Source organism: Neodiprion fabricii, chromosome 7 (assembly GCF_021155785.1).
Source record: "Neodiprion fabricii isolate iyNeoFabr1 chromosome 7, iyNeoFabr1.1, whole genome shotgun sequence".
Taxonomy (NCBI): Eukaryota; Metazoa; Arthropoda; class Insecta; order Hymenoptera; family Diprionidae; genus Neodiprion; species Neodiprion fabricii.
In genome coordinates this window covers 13210623-13233809 of record NC_060245.1, presented here as the reverse complement: position 1 = coordinate 13233809, position 23187 = coordinate 13210623, and the positions used below count along the sequence as shown (strand labels likewise).

The following is a 23187-nucleotide window of genomic DNA, read 5'->3' as shown; positions in this document are numbered from 1 at the left end:
TGCAAAATCAAATAAAAGCATCATCGTGCCAATTTATTTGAGTAAAAATTTGCATAGCGTAAAAATTGACACGATTCATCTTCTAATGGTTGAGAGTAATCCGGAAGACGATATGACTGGTGAGTTTGCACCGAGATTCCACTTTGCTTGGATTAAAGACCTTTCCCGATTGGTGAGCAAACAAGTGTCTGATCATGATGGTCGACCGTTTTTATGTGACAATTGTTTGTGCCACTTTACCGTGAAACATGCCTACGACAATCATCGACAAGATTGTATTATGCTCAATGAAGTACGCATGGAATTTCCCAAGTGTGAAGATTTGGTATTTTCCAATTTTCAAAACAAAGGCACCGTTCCATTTGTCGTATACGCCGATCTCGAATGTATATTAATCCCTGAACCTGTAGATGAATTTGAAACTCGTAAGACTTATGAAATTCAAAAGCATGTCCCGTACAGTGTAGCGTACTATGTACATTGCGCGTACGATAAGACTTTATCGGAGTTTCACGGTGAACGCGGTGTCGATTGCATAGATTGGTTTATGCAACAGCTTAAAGATTTTTCAATTCAAGTAAAGTCACGCATCAAAAACATAATTCCGATGAAGTCTCTTACCCAAGTGCAACGCGATCGTCACATGCGCGCAAAGAATTGTTATACTTGCGAAAAACCATTTACCCCTGAGGAGAAAAAGTGTTACGATCACTGTCACTTCACGGGTAAATATCGTGGTCCTGCTCATAATCGGTGTAATTTGAATTCCAGAGAGTCGCAAATAACTCCAATAGTTCTCCACAATTTGTCCGGTTACGATTCTCACTTTTTAATAAAATCCCTCGCGTCAACTTTCCCCGGTAAAATAACACTGCTACCCATAAATAAGGAAAAATATACATCCTTCACGAAACGCGACGATGGAACAATAATGCACTTGAGATTCATCGATTTGTTTCGATTGATGGCTAGCAGCATCGCTAAACTTTCCACATATTTGACCGATACTGATAAACGCATAACACGCAAATTTCATAATAACCCGACTCAGTTCAGTTTGATGACCCAGAAATGCGTTTTTCCCTATGAATACGTCGATTGTTGGGGGAAACTCGATGAACCGCGATTATCTGCAAAGAAGCATTTCTACTCGCGCCTCTGCGATGCAAATATTTCAGACACCAATTACGAGCACGCGAAAACTGTTTGGAGGGAATTCCATTTAGAGTCATTGGGGGGCTATTCAGATTTATATTTAAAGACCGATGTTCTTTTGCTTGACGATATTTTCGAGAATTTCCGCGCTAGCTGCTTCAAAACATACGATTTAGATCCGTTGCACTACTACACTGCACCGGGACTTGCTTTTGACGCGATGCTCAAGCATACTAATGTAAATTTGCAACTTTTAGACAACCCTGAAATGGTGTTATTTATTGAAAGAGCCATTCGAGCCGGCGTAGCACAATGTTCTAATCGACACGCGCGGGCCAATAATACATTCATGGGAACAGATTTTGATCCAAACAAAGCGGAATCGTATCTCATGTATTTTGACGTAAATAACCTGTACGGTGCAGTTATGATCGTGCATTTACCAATCAGTTCGTTCGAGTGGGAGTATCAGCACATCGATATAACAAACCATCCGGACGATTTGCCGATCGGTTACTTTCTGGAGGTAGATTCGGACTACCCTGTAGAACTCCACGAGGACCACAAAGACTTACCTCTTTGTCCCGAACATTTTACTCCCCCAGGTAGTAGAAATGACAAACTCGCGACCACCCTTCACCCCAAAACAAAGTATATATTGCACTATAGAAATTTGAAACAGTGTTTGAGATTAGGATTGAAATTAACGAAAGTGCACAGAATTTTGAAGTTTGCGCAATCTCCATGGCTCGAGCCGTACATCACGCTCAATACAGACATGCGTAAGCAATCTAAGAATGAATTTGAGAAAAACTTTTACAAACTCATGAATAACGCTGTGTTCGGCAAGACTATGGAGAATGTGCGAAATCATAAAGATGTTAAATTGGTCACAAAATGCGAGGGAGGAGGTGGTGCGAGAACGCTTATTGCCCGAGCAAACTTTCACGGCTGCACCGTATTTGACACTGATATGGTTATCGTTGAAATGAATCGCGTCAAAGTTCACTTCGCCAAACCTATTTACGGCGGCGCATCAATTCTAGATCTGTCAAAAATCTTTCTCTACGATTTCCACTATAATTATAATAAAACCAACTTTTTGAATAATCAGGCTAAATTGATGTATACCGACACAGACAGCCTTATTTATCAATTCAATGTGCCTAATATCTACGATATCATCAAACGTGATGTAGATACAATGTTTGATATCTCTGACTATCCGCCCGACAATGTGTATAGTATTCCCCTCAAAAACAAAAAACAACTACGACTAATGAAGGATGAATATCATGGTAAAATTATGACAGAGTTTGTGGGACTGCGAGCAAAGCTGTACATATTTACTACGATGGGTGAGGATGGGGAAAAATATGACAGTGGCGTAAAAGTGAGTAAGCGCGCCAAGGGTGTAAGAAATTCATCGATAAATAGCATCACGTTTGATGATTATAAGCGCTGTCTGACGGCTTACCGAGAGTTGACTCTTCCACAGTGTTTAATACGCAGCACAAAGCACGAAGTAAGCACGATAGTACAAAAAAAGTTGGCTACGAGTTGGCAGGATGACAAGCGGCAATTGATACCTGGACAGACCGACACCGTACCTTGGGGGTTTGTCCCAGCCCCCCAATAACTATAGGATAAACTGTGGACATAGAATCGATGTAAATATTTGATGTTTGACGCCTCGAACGATCCACCATTGGGCGGAAACGTTTCATGATCAATACGATATTTAATGGATTTGAAGTTTCAAAATGCGAATTCATGTACTCAACAATTGTTTATTCATTCATTATTAATATATTGAACAATTATTCATATTTATTCGTTTACCACGAGAAAAGTTTTCAGATAATGAAAAAAAATTTTCAGGAAACGAAAAAAACTTTTCAGAGAACGAAAAAAACTTTTCAGAAAATGAAGAAAAGTTCTCAGAAAATGATAAAAAGTTTTCAGAAAATGATAAAAAGTTTTCAGAAAACGAAAAAAAGTTTTCCGAAAACATTTTTCCCATTTAATTAGCACGTAAAAAAGGTTCCAGAAAACACTTTTCCCGTCTAATTAACACTTAAAAAAAGTTTCCAGAAAACAAAAAAGCTTCCAGAAAATGAAAAAAAGTTTCCAGAAAATGGAGAAAAATTTCAGAAAATGAAAAAAAGTTCACCAAAAAATAAAATGAGCATTAATCGTATCGAAAAATTATAGATTATCATTATGATTATCATTATTATTATTATTATTATCATCATTATTTGAAGGCCTTTGATCACGGCAGGCGATGGTAGAGGTGCCCCCTGCTACCAGGGTTCAGCACTATCGACGTCGAGGCCGCTTGCAGCCCCTCTCTGCCGCAGTCTAGGAGGACCGCGATCCTCGCCTTTTCCGAGGTCTTCGCAGAAGCTGTCCATGCTCGGGTGGTAATTACCCCTGGATTTGGAGTTCGCATGATTGAGGTACGCATACGACGTCCTGGCGGGGAGCTTCGGGGGCGGCTGTGTCCTAGGATTTCACAAGTGGACTGATATTTTGGCTGTGCCGTGATCAAAGGCCTTCAAATAATGATAATAATAATAATAATAATAATAATGATAATAATAATTATAATCTATAATTTTTCGATACGAACAATGCTCATTTTATTTTTTGGTGAACTTTTTTTCATTTTCGAAAATTTTTCTTCATTTTCTGGAAACGTTTTTTCATTTTCTGAAAGCTTTTTTGTTTTCTGGAAACTTTTTTTACGTGTTGATTAAATGGGAAAACTGTTTTCTGGAATCTTTTTTACGTACAAATTAGATGGGAAAAATGTTTTCGGAAAACTTTTTTTCGTTTTCTGAAAACCTTTTTTTCATTTTCTGAAAACCTTTTTTTCATTTTCTGAAAAGTCTTTTTACGTGTTAATCAAATGGGAAAGAAGTTTTCGGAAAACTTTTTTCCGTTTTCTGAAAAGTTTTTTCATTTTCTGAAAACTTTTTTTCGTTTTCTGAAAACTTTTCTCCTGGTGAACGAATAAATATGAATAATTGCTCGATATATTGATAATCAATAAATAAACAATTGTTGAGTATATGAATTCGCATTTTGAAACTTCAAATCCATTAAATATCGTATTGATCATAAAACGTTTCCGCCCAATGGTGGATCGTTCGAGGCGTCAAACATCAAATATTTACATCAATTCTATGTCTACAGTTTATCCTATAGCTATTGGGGGGCTGGGACAAACCCCCAAGGTACGGTGTCGGTCTGTCCAGGTATCAATTGCCGCTTGTCATCCTGCCAACTCGTAGCCAACTTTTTTTGTACTATCGTGCTTACTTCGTGCTTTGTGCTGCGTATTAAACACTGTGGAAGAGTCAACTCTCGGTAAGCCGACAGACAGCGCTTATAATCATCAAACGTGATGCTATTTATCGATGAATTTCTTACACCCTTGGCGCGCTTACTCACTTTTACGTCACTGTCATATTTTTCCCCAACCTCACCCATCGTAGTGAATGTGTACAGCTTTGCTCGCAGTCCCACAAACTCTGTCATAATTTTACCACTATTTTCATCCTTCATTAGCCCTAGTTGTTTTTTGTTTTTGAGGGGAATACCATACACATTGTCGGGCGGATAGTCAGAGGTATTAAACATTGTATCTACATCACGTTTGATGATATCGTAGATATTAGGCACATTGAATTGATAAATAAGGCTGACTGTGTCGGTATACATCAATTTAGCCTGATTATTCGAAAAGTTGGTTGTATTATAATTATAGTGGAAATCGTAGAGAAAGATTTTTGACAGATCTAGAATTGATGCGCCGCCGTAAATAGGTTTGGCGAAGTGAACTTTGACGCGATTCATTTCAACGATAACCATATCAGTGTCAAATACGGTGCAGCCGTGAAAGTTTGCTCGGGCAATAAGCGTTCTCGCACCACCTCCTCCCTCGCATTTTGTGACCAATTTAACATCTTTATGATTTCGCACATTCTCCATAGTCTTGCCGAACACAGCGTTATTCATGAGTTTGTAAAAGTTTTTCTCAAATTCATTCCTAGATTGCTCACGCGTGTCTGTATTGAGCGTGATGTACGGCTCGAGCCATGGAGATTGCGCAAACTTCAAAATTCTGTGCACTTTCGTTAATTTCAATCCTAATCTCAAACACTGTTTCAAATTTCTATAGTGCAATATATACTTTGTTTTGGGGTGAAGGGTGGTCGCGAGTTTGTCATTTCTACTACCTGGGGGAGTAAAATGTTCGGGACAAAGAGGTAAGTCTTTGTGGTCCTCGTGGAGTTCTACAGGGTAGTCCAAATCTACCTCCAGAAAGTAACCGATCGGCGAATCGTCCGGATGGTTTATTATATCGATGTGCTGATACTCCCGTTCGAACGAACTGATTGGGAAAAGCACCATCATAGCTGCACCTTACAGGTTATTTCCGTCAAAATACATGAGATACGATTCCGCTTTGTTTGGATCAAAATCTGTTCCCATGAATCTATTATTGGCCCGAGCGTGTCGATTAGAACATTGTGTTACGCCGCCTCGAATGGCTCTTTCATTGAATAACACCATTCCAGGGTTGTCTAAAAGTTGCAAATTTACATTAGTATGCTTGAGCATCGCGTCAAAAGCAAGTCCCGGTGCAGTGTAGTAGTGCAACGGATCTAAATCGTATGTTTTGAAGTAGCTAGCGCGGAAATTCTCGAAAATATCGTCAAGCAAAAGAACATCGGTCTTTAACTATAAATCTGAATAGCCCCCCAATGACTCTAAATGGAATTCCCTCCAAACAGTTTTCGCGTGCTCGTAATCGGTGTCTGAAATATTTGCATCGCAGAGAAGCGAGTAGAAATGCTTCTTTGCAGGTAATCGCGGTTCATCGAGTTTCCCCCAACAATCGACGTATTCATGGGGAAAAACGCATTTGCGGGTCATCAAGCTGAACTGAGTCGGGTTATTATGAAATTTGCGTGTTATGCGTTTATCAGTATCGGTCAAATATGTGGAAAGCTTATCGATGCTGCTAGCCATAAATCGAAACAAATCGATGAATCTCAAGTGCATCATTGTTCCATCGACGCGTTTCGTGAAGGATGTATATTTTTTCTTATTTATGGGTAGAAGTGTAATTTTACCGGGGAAAGTTGACGCGAGGGATTTTATTAAAAAGTGAGAATCGTAACCGGACAAATTGTGGAAAACTATTGGAATTGTGTGTGACTCTCTGAAATTCAAATTACACCGATTATGCGCAGGACCACGATATCTACTCGTGAAGTGACAGTGATCGTAACACTTTTTCTCCTCAGGGGTAAACGGTTTTTCGCAAATATAATAATTCTTCGCGCGCATGTGACGATCGCGTTGCACTTGGGTGAGAGACTTCTTCGGAATTATGTTTTTGATGCGTGACTCTACTAGAATTGATAAATCTTTAAGCTGTTGCATAAACCAATCTATGCAATGGACACCGCGTTTACCGTGAAACTCCGATAAAGTCTTATCGTACGCGCAATGTACATAGTACGCTACACTGTGCGGGATATGCTTTTGAATTTCACAAGTCTTACGAGTTCCAAATTCATCTACAGGTTCAAGGATTGATATACGTTCGAGATCGGCGTATACGTCAAATGGAACGCCGCCTTTGTTTTGAAAATTGGAAAATACTAAATCTTTACACTTGGGAAATTCCATGCGTACTTTATTTAGCATAATACAATCTTGCCGATGATTGTCGTAGGCGTTTTTCACGCTGAAGTGGCATAAACAATTGTCACATGAAAACAGTCGAGCATCATGATCAGACAATTGTTTGCTTATCAATCGGGAAAGATCTTTAATCCAAGCAAAGTGGAATCTCGGTGCAAACTCACAAGTCATATCGTCTTCCGGATTACTCTCAACCATTAGAAGATGAATCGTGTCAATGTTCATGCTATGCAAATTTTTACTCAACTAAATTGGCACGATGACGCTTTCATTTGATTTTGCGTGATGCGAAAAAGTTTGAGATTCTATACCATATACATTGATGCGCAAATTATTCAATCTCTCAAGCTTTTTTACATCATGTAGACTAGCAGGGAATTTGATACCTGTACAGTCCAAGTCGGAAATATAGCAACGACAGTTGTGAGTCCTATCGGTGTTGATCTTGACTGGGTGGAGGGCTGCTATGACGGACCAGAGAAGGCATCTTTCGTCCTCGTTCCTCACGTTGATCACAGCCCTCTTCCGTTGAATGTCTTGGGGCAGCTCGTCGAATGTTGAAGCCCCCGAGGCGAGAGGCCGGTAGCGATTGATATTTACAGCGATGTTGAGGATCTCAATCATACTCCAGCCGGAATCACGTTGCTCGAAATCTTCCACCTTTGACAGCAGATCACCCCGTGCACGTGTAAACCAACCATTTATATCGCTCGATGGGAGAAGAATCGTCACGTTGGAGGTGTTGAAACTCTTGACTTCGGTGGAGATCTCTTCGTGCTTGGCATTTTCGAATTTGCATGATAATATGAGGTTAACCTTCACATTTCCCTCCTCGCGCAGTATCAGCTCCAACTTCTCGGTGACGACGCGCTGCATATCGTCCAGAAAGGCGTCCAAATTTTTATGACGGAGGTTTGTGACAACCTCCGTTCTGATTCGGCTGGCAAACGCGCTATCCACGTCGTCCCATTGTACACCCGCAGGAGTACCGATATTTCCACCCGTCACCACTGTGTGCTGCTGCAACTGCTTGATCTTCGTCACCCAAGATTGCAGGAGTGCGATCGTATGTTGGATCCGTATTTTCGCACCAACGGTCGTTCCTCGCTGCATGGAAATATCGCGCAGAACTTGGATATTCGCAATTCTAATATCAGTCCAATGATTGATGACAGCGTCATTCTCTTCTCCGGGTGGTTGCTCTTTCAGCAAATTGTACGTCCCCGCCATCTGCTCCGCAAGTCCCATATACGCTTCGACTGCCATGACTTTGAAGTTGATATAAGCTGAACTTTGTATAACTTTTCAATTTTTGGGTTTTATTGCTCTCCCAGCTCTGCAGAGATGATGAAACTCATGTAAAAAAATGACGCCAAAGACGGCGGGGTCCGCAGTCCCCGCCCCCACTATCCCTAAATTTTTGCGGTTTATTGCTCGTTTGAAGTCACCCGGTTCCGCAGCTACATCTTACCTAAAAGCGTGTTGGAACAGGTTTTCACCCTCTCCCTCTCCCCCTCTCTACGAATTCACCGCCGCCTACGATGGATGCCCACCTAAGTATAAAAATCTGCGCAAATGCTGTGAGTAAAGTAGCAATGTATAGTTTTCCAAGCATGCAATGGAAATCGCTCAACGAAGTGCAGGAAGTGGGCGGTGCAGGAATAAAAGATCTTGTCTTTCCCGCACCTCACCGGATGGTATGTGCACATGTAGTTTTTGGGTTTTATGAGTCGTTACGCAGCGTGGGCCATGTGGTGGGAAAAATCGGTCAGCGAAAAGCAGGTAGCGAACAGTGTTTGGCGTAAGAAAAATCTTGTCCTGCCCGCTCTTTACCAGATGGTATGTGCACATGTATTTCTTGCTTTTTACGACTCTTCATAGCGAACAAGTCCGAGCCTGCACATCCCCAACCATATTAACGTTGGGCATGCAACGGAAAGCTGGCGAGCTCTTGAGAAAATTTTCTCCTAGCTTATGCCACCTCCCCCGCGTCACTTTTTTGTCGTTATGTCACGTGGTGCATGCTCTACGAATGATTGGCCGGCTGGGTTTTTTGCTCGGTGGAGGGTGGGTGCGAGTCCTTTAGTATAAATTCGAACAGCGCTGCAGCGGTCTGAAAACTTCTCTGGTAATTTTGAAAAATTCTTCGTGCGAAATCAGGCGTTTTTGATAAAGTGAGCTGTGAGAAAGAAAAAAAATCGTCGTTCATTTGAAAAATCTCAAGACTTCAACGAGTTTATATTTTTTGTGAGTACTTTATAGAAGACACATATATATGTATATGGTGCTACGCCAATCCTCTTACGATACTGTGAATGTTGATTTGAATTCCGTGATGATTATCGCATTTGATTAGTATGTTAACAAAGTTTGTTCGATTTTTTTTAACTTTTCTGTATTCCCTATCATCGTATCCATAAAAATTCTGGAAAAATTTTAGAATCGTATTAAAAAAATATGAACGGGTGGAAAAGAGGATCATCAGACTTCCCACCAAATTCACCACCACGATCGCCAACTTATAAGCGGGTTTGCAGAGAGGTGGCTTACGATGAGGAGGAGGATGATGATGAAATGATCGATAGTGATGCCGATACGCTGATTATCGACACCGAGCAATGTAATGACAGCAGTGCTGGTGATGATGATCGCGAGTTTGAGCAAAATTTGGCTGGCGAGCATCATCATCATCTGGAATCATCACCATCACCGACTGATGCGGAGGATGAGGAGGATGAGGAGGAGGATGAGGAGGATGAGGCGGAGAATGAGGGGGAGGCGGAAGTGGAGGGTGTTTGGAATGGCGGTGATGGTGGTGACATACGCATCGGATTCGGTTTACTTCTGGATCAGATTGATCAAATCCGTCAAATGCTGGGAGACATCGATAGAGCTGACGATGATGGTTATTATTCAGATGAAGATTGGTGTGTAGCATTACATTAAAATAAAATTCTAGTATCTTCCACACCTTTTCCGTATCACTCATTTTGAATAGGTGGAAACTTTTTTGAATCGGAGATTTATCATGCATATAAATGATGAGTGCAGCAGCATCAACTTTTCTATTTCGGCTTGCTCTTTTTACAGATTTTTCATCGCGAATCAATTTTGGAAAGAAAAAAAATGCCATCTCATTCGAGTGATGATGACGGTGAGTGGTCGAGCGTTGATTGGGGCGAGGATGACGAGGCTGAGGAAGAGATAATTATAGGCTTTTCCGAAGCAACACGCGAGTTCTCGTTGGAGGAGCTTCGGGATCTCGTTGAGGATGCGCGAGCTGCTCGAGTGAGATGAAACAACCAATATTATATAAATAACGGTGATATATGTATACAAATAATTGTAGAAAAATGGGCGAATGAAACTATCGTAATAATTATAGATGTCGAAAATAGCGATGATGATGATGATGATGATAATGTTAACGAACAGGATAACGATAATGATTTTATGGATTATTTCGAGGAATAAACCACGCTAAATTCATAATTATTGATTATATATTTTTCTCAAGTAAAACATCATAACATTTACATTTTGTATGACGAGAATGGGTGAAAGTTATAAAGATATATATTTGTAATGTATCCTATTACTAGATTATAATATTATCGAATAGTAAATTTTTTTAATTCTATGTATAAGCTATAATATAATTTATAATCCGATCAGTGGTACTGTCAAGAAATTGGTATAAGCCAATTTTGGAAGAATAATATGTTTAATTGATATGGATATTGAAAATAATATGTATAATTTTACTCGTTAAAATTTAGAATATGATAATTGAGAATACAATAAGAAAACTAAATGTAATTGATTTTAAATAAAAAAATTGTTAAAAGCATTCAAAACGCCATTTTAAACCTTCCTTCAGGGGTCATTTCCTGGAATTTTTTCAATAGATCTAGCGGGTTTTTACCCTATCCGATTTATGTGCGGCTTTCCGGCGCCAAACAAGTCTCGACAGGAATTATTGTGTGTGTGTGTGTTTGTGTGTGTGTGTGTGTGTGCGTGTGTGTGTGTCAAATCCTATGAAAATAGCCATCTTGCGGCAAACCTCGAAAATGATCGGGGCGGGGGGGGGGGGGGGGGGGGTAGCGCCGCCATCTTTGATTTAGAACTGTCATGTATACACTACTCTTTCCCTATAAAGTAAATAAAGTAATTCCGCTTCTGTTTGTTACTTCTCCACCGAGCAATCACGATACCGTTTTTACGGTACTCAACTATGCTGCCCAAGATTGTCACAGATTGAAACAGTGAACTTGTTTCATAACTTTTGATCAACCTCTCTATATAAAAGCTTGTGAAATTTTTGCTGCATCCTCAAAGGACTCGTGCTTGTCTAATATTGTGGTAAGGCTTGGTGGATTTCATCTTTTATTATCCCATCTTGGTTGCATCGGGTGTACAATAATGGCAGGAAGTGGATTAAAAGAAATGTTAAGGAGAATTTATGCTTCAAACTCTGCAGAAAAAATTATGCAGGGCCACGCTCATGCTAGAGTCGTCCAGGCTCATTTATTAATTCAAACAGCATTGGCGAAAATAATTTTTGAGAATCTGGGTAGCACGATTGAAAAGCAATAAAGTCTTAGGCCCGTATTCATAGTCAGGTCTCAAGGCGGTACTTAAGACCGTCTTGGAGAAAATCGTCTTGTTCGTTCAAGACCGTCTTGAGATGCTATGTATTCATAGTCGGAAAACAAGACGGTCTTCGCCAAGAATTTGGTCTCAAGCGCTAGCTTATTTCATTCAAGACCGTCTTGGCGAAGACTGAGCTTGAGACGGTCTTATCCGACGTTCGGTTATGTTCGGAATATTTCCGATGTATCCCCCAATAAGATGCTTGGATTTTATTTCTCAGCCTGTGCAAGATATTCGTATAGGCATGCAGCTCTTGAGTATTTTTATAGTTCATGAACACAACAACGTCTTTAACTGTATTACCCATACCTCCGTGAAGTTGGCCCCCCGAAGTTATTATTTTTAAATCTTATTAATGCAATTCGTTTGAGAATCGTTTGAGAGGGTTTGAGAGTAAAGAAAAATCGTTTGAGAGTTAATAGTTTTTCCGGAAAATTGATTTTGATTTTGGGTGTGCAGTTGGCCCCTATATTTTTTATCTCCTCAAAAAATGGACTCAGACGTTTAATTTTTGTTTTAATCTTTTGAGAATCGTTTGAGAGGATTTGAGAGTAGAAAAAAACTGTTAGAGAGTTAATATTTAAATTGATATTCCATAATTATTAAGTGATTGATTTCCCCATGATTTCCCCTAGTTTCCGAGCACTTCGGGCCTGCGCAATGGATATGCGCGGTGTACATGCGCAGTGTATCTAAAATCAGCTGGAGGCTGGTCGTGAGTGTTCTGCGCCGAAGAAACTGGCGTTTCTGTTTCATCGTGTGTTCTCCAGTAACAAAATCAATTAATCCTTCAAAAAATTGAGCAACATTCCAACGAGAGCAATAATGTTCAAAGAGCGAAAGAAATTCTGGAATAAAGTCGTATAATAAATCTATCCGACGTTTTTTCAATGATCTTGCCAAACATCGTCGAGTTGTGAACAAATATTGAAGCTTGTGGGAATTCAGGGGTTATAAACACAGGGAAACGATACGTGATATGGTGAGAACTAAAAAAAAAATGACGTTTATTTTATAGCTTTGTTGTAAAATTTTTAGTCATGGTCCAGTGTCATTGTTACAGTTCGTTCAGTAGGTTGAGGAATTCAACCGTGCTTATAGAGACACGTAATCTGCGTGTTTAAACATAGATATAAATATTAATTTTTTACGGGTATATGTATAGCTCTCAATGAACGTGTATGAGGAAAAAGTGCAGTAACAGAAGGGATAAAAGGCGGAGAGAGAGTTTTATAGCACAAGCATGTCTATACAAGGACTGCTGGTCTCTACTCGAATATCGCCCACGCTAAAAAATTACGTCCGTCAGCACTAAGTGGGCGTATTAATGTTTTTTTCGTTGTAAATACTGAAAATCAATTTCTCTGAGTTTATCGCTATTGATTCAGAGTTTGAATTATCACCGTGTTACAAACGCGTGCATTTATCGTTTTTTCTTTTCTGAGCACTCGAAAATTCGAAAGTTTGTTTGAATATCATTGACGTCATTTTTCATTTCTGCTATCAGACGGATTCTGGCGCAAGGGACAATTTTTTTAATGCCGCCAAGAGACTGATCGACAACGAGATCGTGGTCATTAAAATCGTTGAGAGCTCGAGACGCACAAGTTCGAGAAATATTAACAGAGACGGTACAATGTCTAAGCCTGTTAGAAACAACAAGCAGGCTGACAAAGCGGCTACAAAAAAATCCAAAATAATTTTGAAAGCGCTCTGATCAATTTTTTTTCCCATTCTTTTCTTCTCGTGCAGCCAAGAGCACGAGCAATCGCAGGATGGGGATCGGAAGAAAGCGTCTATCAGGATCGACAATATCAGATAGACGCAGCCATAGTGAGAATCATGAAAATGAGAAAAACTATGACGCATAATCTTTTAATGAGCGAGCTCTACAATCAACTCAAATTTCCTGTCAAGGTAAGAATTTTCACATCAACTTTTTTCTTTCTCCAAATTATCGTTATTCTCATTCTGTCAATGAATTTTTTTCTCCCTATTTTTGCATATCCGCTTCATGGTTTTGCAAATTGCCAAAAAAAAAAAATGCTCAACAACTTTTTTGATGGATCAAAAAAATCTCGACAAATTGCTCAATTTCGAAACGAAGTTTCTCGCGATTTATTAATTGTATGCATCGTTTTTTTTTGTTTTGTAATTTACGAGAGTTCGTTAATTCTGAAAGTTCTTGAAAATCCTTGGACGTACGAAATACTCTAGTGTTTACTTTTTTTTTTTAATAACTTCATTACGCAGCCTGCCGACCTTAAGGAGCGAATCGCGTCGTTAATAGACAGAGACTACATGAAGCGTGATAAGGATAACGCTAATCAGTACAATTACGTTGCGTAGCCTCAACCAATTGCCAAAGTTATGTTGAACCGGGTAAATCCGATTTTTGTTGGAGAAAGAACAACGAGAAAGGAGAAGCGAAAAGTTTTCGGTCCGAAAACGTCTTTTCAGAGTGATTTCCGGCTCGATTAGATCAGAAGAAAAAAACGAGGAACGAGAGACTTTCGAGTGATATTTTCTTCGATTTTTGGTGAATTTGAGATCCGTCAATTGTTTAGAAGCGATTAGAATGCACGATTATCATTCGTTTTTCCTGCTACGGAGGAACTCGAGTGAACGTTAAGAGGAATGAAAAAAAAAAACAATTCCGAAAGGATTTTAGTACATTGGCTGAAAAACGACGAGCGAGTTAAATTGAACGATGAAATCGGTCATCGAATTCGCGAACGATCAGTGCGCTCAGTGAAAAGCCATTTACTTTTTTTTCTTTTACCTATGCAGCTGATATGTTTGCCCTTCTGTATTATTATTAAGAGGATTGTTCTCAAGACATTCTCCTCGAGAAAATCAACAGATTTCAAAATAAAACAATAATTACGTGCTGTTAAGATTCATACGTGAAGAATTTTTTAATGCCACTTTTCCACAGCTCGTGCAAAAAACAAACATTTGCTTTTAGCTGTTCGTAGCAAAAGAGATTCGAATTGTCGAAGGGATTAAAAATAAAAGACTTTCGAGCGAGTTCAAGTGCGCTAATTGTGACACGTCTTTTTGTTTATCTTTTTTTCATTCTCATTTCGAATAATAACGAGTCAACGAAGTTTCGAGCTTCGTGAAATATCAGTGACGAAGGATTCGAAAATTTTTTTCAAACAGCAAAGAGCCTGAAAGGTCGAAAACACAGAGAAAAAAAAAATTGTAAAAAGAAAAAAAAATTCTGTACTTGCATCTCAAAACTGGAGGCTTATCGTTGTCGATTAATTTTCAATCTAGCGAGAGAATATCCAAGAAAAAAGGAACAAGATAAAAAATGTGTCAAATAATTGGCTGTCACTGAATTTACACTGCGAAGATTAGACGAAGCAACGATGGCCAGTTCTCAACGAATATTATCCGTGCTGAATTCGACCATTTCGTAAAAATAATGATAAATGATTAAATAAAAAATGAATAAAATAAACAAAAATGCGCTCGACTACGAAAACGTATTTTTCTGTAATATTTCGTAGATTTTTCTCAACATTGTAAATAGAGCACGGTTCCGTACTTGTAATAAATGACAACAGAAAAAGAAAAAGAACAACGAAGATGATGCGAAATTCAGAAAATTTCTTCATTGAACTTACAGCTTTTGTACATCGTTAATATTTATTATTTTTCATTACGCAGTCGATTTCTTTATCGATTTCCGTAACGAGAGACTTTGCAAAATTCGTCGCACTCGCTTCTTTGCTGAGGAAATCTGAGACCAATCGCGATGGCGGTTTTCCACCACCGTGAGCAAGACACTCGCGACGGTAACACTCACCGCAACTTCTGCTCAATGGATCCGCTTGGAAATACGTTTGAAAAATCCAAGAAGCAACCGCTCGTGATATCAAATGCGCGTAATATTTTGCTCCGTATCCAACAATGTGGGTAAATCTCAATTGCCATGCCTAGTGAGAAACAGAAATTTGATGTTTTTTTCCCATTTTTTTTACGCCATTTTCTTGAATTATTATGGAAATTTTTTCTTTTTATGGCGTTCGGTAAACTTCGCATGCAATAAAAAGAAATGTTTTTTTTGGAAAAAATGAATATTTTGTTGGATGCGTTCGACTAAACTTTTTTTTTTTTGAAAAATTGCAAAAATTCGATCGAGTTAAAAATTTTTTCGATCTCGATTGACTCGAATTATTTTAATTCCGGTGATTTTTATCGACTCTGAAGTTGGTTAATATTTTTATTTTCTCATTATTAAAAAAAAATCATGCGTTTTTACCGTGTTTTCCACGTAAAGAAGTTCATAAAACTTGGATCGGATTTCCTTATAGATTTCTGTGCTCAAACCTTTCAATTCTTTCGAGTGATAAACTTGGTCCAGCATACCGTAAAAAACTTGAAGCTGAAGTTCCGAAGCTGGAAATATGTTCTTGGATGCGCACAATTTTTGCAACATGTTTTCAGGCATTGGCTCGCCCGTTTAAAAATGTTTGGCGAACATTCGAACGACCTGAAAAAAAAACCTTCCTCGTTTTTACGAAGAATGAATCGACGGACCTTGTTCCAGTTTTCTCAATTTTCAATGATTCATCCCAAGAAATTCAAAATGTTCAGTGAATGAAAAAAAAAAACAAAATTTCTAGTAACTTTAAAGAAAAAATGGAAAAAAGGGAAATGGCATTGCAGCGTGACGCTGTTTTTGAAAAATAGCCAAAAGTTGGAAAAAGAAAAAGTAACACGGAGCGAGAGGGACAAATTGTCACGTCTGATCCATCGCCCTGCACTTTGCGACACCATCACCAACTCGATATCGGCAAGACTAATGTTTTTTACCAACAACATTTTACCAAAGTGTAGAAAAATTCATAAGCGATAGTTCTAAGAAAAGTATTGAAGAATAATTTCGAAATTCTAATTTAATAAAAGAACGACAGAAATGCAAGATTCGATGTACCTTTTCAATTCAATAAGTGCGGTATTGTAGTATCCCAACCGTTTTCCCAAGTTATCTTTATCCGTTACCGTTAACCGTTATCCAAGTTATATATGTTCGCAAAAAGCGAGATTTAATTTAATTCTACATTCAATTTGATGGAAATTTGTAAACATTGTTTTGGTCCGCTGTTACATTGTATGGTGCGCCATACAATTTTCATCGCTCAGAAGAAGCGAGCTCAGTCTTGTTTTTGACGCGACACTGTGATAAATGAAACTCCCTTGACTTTATTATAAAAATTTTGAAGCTTCCGTATAATCATTATTTCAGTGTTTTATTCCTTTTATGATTGATTTTTTAATTACTAATAACTTTTTTCACGTTCTTTTCGTTCGCGTTTCTTTTTGTGTTATTTATCCCAAGTTTTGTGTTGTTCTTCCTGAGTGTTCATGATTTTTTTTAACTTTCGGATGGATTTATTTTTGATTTCATAGTCGCGTATAAGACCACTTGATTCGCAATATGCCACGGAAAGCTGCTGTGACAGTGGAAGAAGCTGTGCGGAGCTTGAAGAAATTCATTACCCGCTTCGCAACATCGGAATTGCCGCATTATTCGGATGAAATATGGGGAGAAATCTCCGAAGATTTAAATAAGAAGTGGAGTGTTCACAATGTTTATAACAACGTGGTCCAGGATCGCCGAAATATTCTCTCCCTTGCACGAAAGGTAAAGGGGATAATGATTCCATCGTCGAAGGACAAAACCGACACGAATTCGAGCAATTCGTATTCGTCAAATGAATCGACAACGTTCGAAAGTTCCGACGAGTTTTACGCAGCAAATCATTAAAATGAACCAGAAGATTGTCAAGAATTCTTCACGGTCAAGCTCACAAGCCAAGAATGGGATGCTATCAAACCCAGGAGTACGTCTCCGATACTTTTTCTTTTAATTAAGCGAATAAGGCATTTAATTTTACAACATATTTTCATATTTTGAAGCTTGTTTCTTTTTTTGGGAAGTGAAATTCAAATTCTTTAATAAAATAGTATTTTTTTGATATTTTAATATTTTTTTTAGCTCATTAAAAATATCTATAATTTCAAATTTAGTTCAATTTTTTATTTTCCTTTCGTTAGAATTTAAAAAATTGTTTATTTTTATTTTCAAACCATTTAATGTACGGAGTATAATGAATAGGGCGGACTGAGCAGTATGGTTTGTACGAAATATATTGGTACAAAAATGAACAAAAAAACTTAAAATATAGGAATAGGTTGTTTATCAACTGAATTTTGTCAAACCAGGCTGTTTAGCAACGAGAAATTGGCAGTCCTGTAAAAAAAGTAAAATTATTATGATTCCGTAGAAAGCGTGTTCGCGGTTTTTATCCAATAGTTGAAATTCGAAATGTTACCCAATTGTACTACTGTTGTAAGCGCTCTCTCTCTCTAAAGCAAATCTTAAAAAAAAATGAATTTCTTGAATCAGTCAGTGAAATATAACTACAAGGGCCACCTTGAAATTGGGCCAAAATAATAAGGCAAAATATTTTGTGATTCCTATTCTTCAATATTACTTGCACTTGCAGGTCTGTCCTCCTGACGCCGACCGACGCTACAGAAAGGAGTCTGGAATAATATCGTACCGATTGCCATCTCACGTCAGACGAAAATTCCATGTGCATACGTTTTCAAGCGTGCCAAAATTGCAAAAGCTCCAACCTGTATCGGTAATTATGTCACAATTCAGGGTCAATGTAAAGGAAAGTCGTGTTAAAATAAACTAAAAGTGACTATCGAAAAAGAACCAACCAATAATGACGGTGTTATAATGAACGTATTAACGCGGGATACTCGGAATATCACGCACGAAGTGGTGAAACGTCCTCTAAATGGAAAATACAGAGAGGAGATCCTGAAAAATTTAGTACATGAAGGTGCATCCAATTTCCGAAAACGCACGGCACAGGAAGAAATGGTTCTGGGGGATGCGGAGCCACCATTTCTTGCAGATGCACCTGTTCTGCGGCAAGCAAAAAAACAGCGAATTGATAAGAATTTGGGGCTCGACCCACTGAACAAGACAAACTTGAATGCTTCGCTAGAAGCTATATCTCAACAACCAGAATTTCTTGGCAAAATTGAGTACATCGCATCAACCCCTTTTGTTGTTGTCTATCGCAGTCCATCACAGTTTCACGCGTACAAAGAATACTGCAGAAACAGCACAATCAGTACGGTAATGATTGATGCGACAGGGAGCTTAGTTAGAAAAATCGATCGAAACGACAAATCAAGATGTGGTCCAATTTTTCTGTGCACTATGGTTATTAATTTCGATAAATTGACTATTCCGATCCACCAGATGCTCTCGGAGAGACACGACGCGCACTCCATCATGAATTAGATCCATCTATTTTTGCGAGCCGGTGCGCCCAAACCGAAGCTTGCGATATGCGATCATTCCAAAGCACTCCTGTATGGAATGTGCAAGGAATTTAACGACACAACATTGAAGAAATACATTCAGAACTGTTTTGAACTTCTGGTGGCAAGGAAACCGATAAAGGTAGATACTCACCTACGTGTTGACGTTGCGCACATAATTCATGCTGAGTCTAGGTGGAAATGTTGGAAAGTCGTTACGCACATCGAAGTGAAGCAATTCTTCCTCTGGTCCGTTACGTTAATGATTCAATCTTCGGACATCAACCATTTCGAGATTTTATTGACGCGAACATTCGTTGTCGCAAGCCAAAAATATTTGGACTCTACAGTGGCGATTCCAATCAAGGACAACGAGGCTGCTGAAAAGGTTGAAAGTGTCCTCGCAATTAGAAATCATCTGGAGAGGATAATGGCAAAAAAAGGCATTGCCCTAAGAAAATTTGGAACCGACATCGAAGAAAATAAACATCTCCGTCCAGTTGATAATCTCTCAAATTATGAGAAAAGTCAGTGTGATGGGTGCGGAATAAAATCCATCACGGGTCGACAAAATTTTAAAAACACGTGCTACAACTGAAAACGAAGGGCGTGAAATGAATGCATTTTATGTACCAGGGTTCATAGCGTCGATAAAGCCACTTGCCGTGGAATTTCCACTTTGGACCAATTGCACGACGCCAAAAATGAATAATAATGCCTCATCCGCGCCCATTGAATCTTACTTCAATGACCTCCAAACAAATATTTTAAAAAAAGGTCTACGAAGGGCTGACAATTTTGTGGTTACTCACTTACGAGACATAGAATGTGGTAGTCTTCTCTTCGTGGCCAAGACTGCAAGATAATGCAATGCAGAAGCAGGGTTCGAACCGGGTGATCTCAATGTCTCTTCTTACTGCGAGGTTGATTCCGAAACTCCGCAGATTCCACAGCATGACCCTGACCAGTGGTCTGTGGAGAATTGGGGAGGCCAAGTGCCGAAGATCGAATTTGCCATTGGTGCTGTTGTTGAAAGTGCAGACGAAGAAGATGTTGTGGAAGTCGCTGATGCATGGGATCATTCGTATAGCCGAAGTAAGGACATTCCTGAAAACGAAGCACACGAACCACAAAATGAAGTGAAGACAGAAGAGACGTCGAAAAAAAGTACATATTTCGGAGCATTACCAGAAATAAGGTACATAGACAGCCAAATTGATACAAAACCAGCTGCAAGACAGAGAAAAAGGAAACCATGTTTTCTGGAAAATGGTTCGAAATTATCGAAGCCGGTTAAACTGAACAGCAAAACGTACTTCGTACAGTCGACGTGCCCTTTCAACTCTGTGGCACAAGTGCTGATATCTGGAGCTATTGGCCACACGGCTTACGATTCAGCAATCAAAAAATGCAAGAACCCGACGCTCCAGTTTGTTGTGAACACGTTAAATACGGGAGTCACCAGCAAAACGTACAACGATCGAGCGCGCGTTCTTTTAAATTTGTATGTCCCGGAACCGAACGTAAAAACAGCGAATAAAGTTCTGTCCTATACTTTAAGCGCATACGACAGCGTATACAATTTCGTCGATAAAGCAATGAAAACGGCACCAAGTGTCCACATAACCGAAGAATGCTTGCAGCTGTGCAGACGAGAATATTCATCGGCCCTTCTGTCACCAAATCACGAAACAGTGGCGAAATCCGGATTTGGCGCCCTGGAAGTTGCGCTCAACTTTTGGGCGCGTCTTACAAAACTCCGCTGTTTCACAAAGGGCTGTAATGGATCGATGACCCGTATTAGTCGACCGGGAATTCATCTGTTCGTCGATGCGGACATCCGTAAAAATAGCAGCGACAAGCAGGGAATGCGATGCAAGCTCTCCGAAAACTGAAAAAGGCAAAAAAAAAGGATGAGTGTCATGAAGAATTTGTCGATTCTTTCATCGTCTCGTAACGGGAACAAGAAGAAGAAATGAGTAAAGCGAGAGTGCAATAAGAGAAATGAAAGAAAATGAAGTGTGTACAGAAGCTCGATTATTTAATAATAAGTGGCTATTAACATTGTTTATTGTCGTATCTTTATGCTTCCTTCTGAAGTAGAAATTCATTCTAAGTATTCGAGCTAGGTGGGTCATCAACCTTTTTTAAATTGAAGTTGAAAAGAGTGACTTTCTATATTTCGATTTTTTTTTCATCAAAATATGTCAAAACACCAAATGTCTCGTTGGTGTAACTCCGCTCAGCGTCAATATCGACGTCTGATGAGGTGTCGTGGCCACTGGCGTTGCCGGTGTGGAGTCATCGCACCCGTCTCTCCGTTGCTCCTCGGGGTCATACGTTTCTCGCGTTCTGGAAAATTTAATCAACCCCAAAATTTGAATTTTCTTCAAACTCCATAAATTTGCGAGGAGCAAACAGTCCACTTTGGGTCAATCTGACCCGAGGGGGATTTCAAATCGTTGAATTCCGAAAAATAAGATTTTTTTATCCGGCAAACGTGAATCGTTTTTTTTTTGCTGCGAATTTATGGGCCTGAATATATTTTTTTCAGGCAAAACATGCAAACATTTCGCGCAAACATCCTACATGTCCACATCGGGTCAACCTGACCCGAAACTTTTTTCAAACAGTTCAATTCCGGAAAATATGAACTTTTGATTTTTTTTTCAGCGAATTTATAGGCCTGAATGTATTTTTCACGAAAAACAAAATTCAATGCAAACGACCGGTGAGAAAAAATTCTTCGGGTCAAAATGACCAGACGTGTCCTCGAAGGGCTTAAGAAAAAAAAAGAAACCTCCTCAAGTCCACAGTGGATCGATCTGACCAGAGACGTTTTTCAAATCATTCAATTCCGGAAAACATGAATTCCTCGTTCTTTTTTCTAGTTGCGAATTTATGCGAGCTTGAATCCATTTTTTTACGAAACAGAAGAGAAAAAATTTAACGGGTCAAAATGACCCAGTGTGTACTCGAAGGATTTGACGGAAAAAGAAATAAAAAATTGATAAAACTGACTGTGACTCGTGGTGATGCTTCCGGTATCGCTGCACGTGCTCGAGGCCGGCGAAGGAGGCGGCAGCATGTCCAAATGATCTGCGGTTTCCTTGTGTTTCGATTTGCTGCTGCCGCTGGCACTGGCGTTTCCATTGGATTCGCATTTATCGACAGATTCTCCGGTGTGGAGAGACCCAGCGGGCAAAATTTTAAAACGGTAAGTTGAATCGAGGTTCCAGGCGGCCAAGAGCAGCTGACTGACCTTGGGAACGCCGTTGGCGATGGTGAAGCCTGAAAACGATCGAGCCAGCGATAAAATTGAAAGAAAATGTCGAAAAAACGATTAAAATGGTTTTTTTTTAGAAAATTGCGAATTACCGATCGCTCCCCGTTGGTACATTGGACTGTTTTTCATGCAAACGTGCGTCCCATAGCTGATGTCCGTCGAGACGACCATCGAGGGTCTGTGTTTGCGAGATTTCGCCTTGTATTTGTCCCACAATTTTTGTCGCCGCGCAAAAGCTACACAGCTACAGCTACACAGTTTAATTACCTTGTAAATGCGGCAAGGGATGGTACGCCTAGCCGAGTAACATGGATCGTTCGCAAGATCGTTGCAAGCACGGTCCAAGATTTACAAGATCTGAGAACACAGAAATCTTGGGATAGACGAACAGGAACATCGCTGACATATATTATAAGCCCATCGACATTCTACGTTTCTTCCAATTATGAGTGCATTATTCCTTATCTGCAAGTAAATATCAATTTTGGCGTTCTATAAAAGATTTCACTTTCTGTTGCACTGCGTTAGAAAGATTTCATCAAGTTTCCCGTTTTCGACGCTCGTGTCTTTTTCTAATAGTTTCATCCAATTCTTCTCTTACCATTGGTGTCATTGAGAGAAAATTGCTCACCTTCGTCTCCATGTCCATCTCGTACCCGTTCGATTTACAATAATCCACATCCTCGAAACTCGTATTTCTTCGTCAATCTCGGTCGCTACAGTTGATTTCAGACGCACTGCGCAGACATGTTGCGCATATACAGTGCGCACACACAATGCGCACACCGGAAGTGCTCTAATCCCAGGGGAAATCGCACATTGAATAATTATTTAATATCAATTAAAATATTAACTCTCTAACAGTTTTTTTCTACTCTCAAATCCTCTCAAACGATTCTCAAACAATTAAAAAACAAATTAAACGTCTAAGTCCATTTTTTGAGGAGATAGAAAATATGGGGGCCAACTTCACACCCAAAATTAAAATCAATTTTCCGGAAAAACTA

The 23187-nt window shown here is 39.3% G+C and overlaps 1 long non-coding RNA gene across 2 annotated transcripts; it reads right to left on the bottom strand.

The window, feature by feature from the left end:
• Positions 1–12132: 12132 nt before the first annotated feature.
• Positions 12133–22850, bottom strand: LOC124186444. Of its 2 annotated transcripts, none has more exons than XR_006871671.1 (4): positions 22782–22850; positions 22273–22537; positions 22111–22185; positions 12133–12380 (listed from the first exon to the last, which is right to left on the bottom strand). It is a non-coding gene; the product is annotated as an uncharacterized LOC124186444 (long non-coding RNA). The 2 variants fall into 2 exon arrangements; XR_006871670.1 differs by having other exon boundaries at positions 22273–22645; positions 22782–22810.
• Between the last annotated feature and the right edge of the window lie 337 nt (positions 22851–23187).